Here is a 707-nt window from a genome sequence, read left to right as displayed (position 1 = left end):
TACATTTGCATAATTCATGTTTCGTTTTGTAATTTCTGCTCGCCGTGCAGTTCCCTGCTAATGGAGCTCCATTCGTGTTGCTTTGTTGCTGACAGTGTTCGCGAGTGTGACATTCAATTCTGTAGTGACTTTTGCAGCTGTCGTTCTCTTATTTTTCGACATAATTTTCCATATTTTTGTCCAGCCTTTGTAAGAATATACGTAAGTGTATTTTCTCTCGGAAGGAATCAACGCGGAGAGAAAACACTAAAACACAACCATTGATCCGAGTAGTCCTAGGAAATAACTGATACAAAACAGAAGAACATGAAACGCACGAATCAGTGGTCAAGCGTACCTGTCAGCTTTTTCTCAGAACCGTAGTTTTATGTGATGTAGAAAGTTCAGTGACAGGACGATTTGCAGAGAGGCGATAGGATCAGGTCTTCATAGCGATGCTGATCACAAGAGCACGTGCGACATTGGTCCGGGTTTTGGAAAGAACACCTTTGTTTGCGAATAAGTGAGAGGTTTTATGTATTGATGAGTACATGATGTAACACTCAAATAGAAGTGTGTTGATCTGGTGGAAGACTTATGAATTTACCTTTGGTTGTTGAAACGAGAGTCAGATTCAATGGAGATACTACATACATCTGGGGTTTTCCATTTTTTCTGTTTATATCCGGATTATGAGTGAACGCAAACTTTTACGAGAGTATTTCTGA

The sequence above is a fragment of the Schistocerca piceifrons genome, chromosome X (genome assembly GCF_021461385.2).
Source record: "Schistocerca piceifrons isolate TAMUIC-IGC-003096 chromosome X, iqSchPice1.1, whole genome shotgun sequence".
NCBI classification, from domain to species: domain Eukaryota; kingdom Metazoa; phylum Arthropoda; class Insecta; order Orthoptera; family Acrididae; genus Schistocerca; species Schistocerca piceifrons.
The sequence above is the reverse complement of the archived record's forward strand: the minus strand, read 5'-3'. Positions refer to the sequence as shown.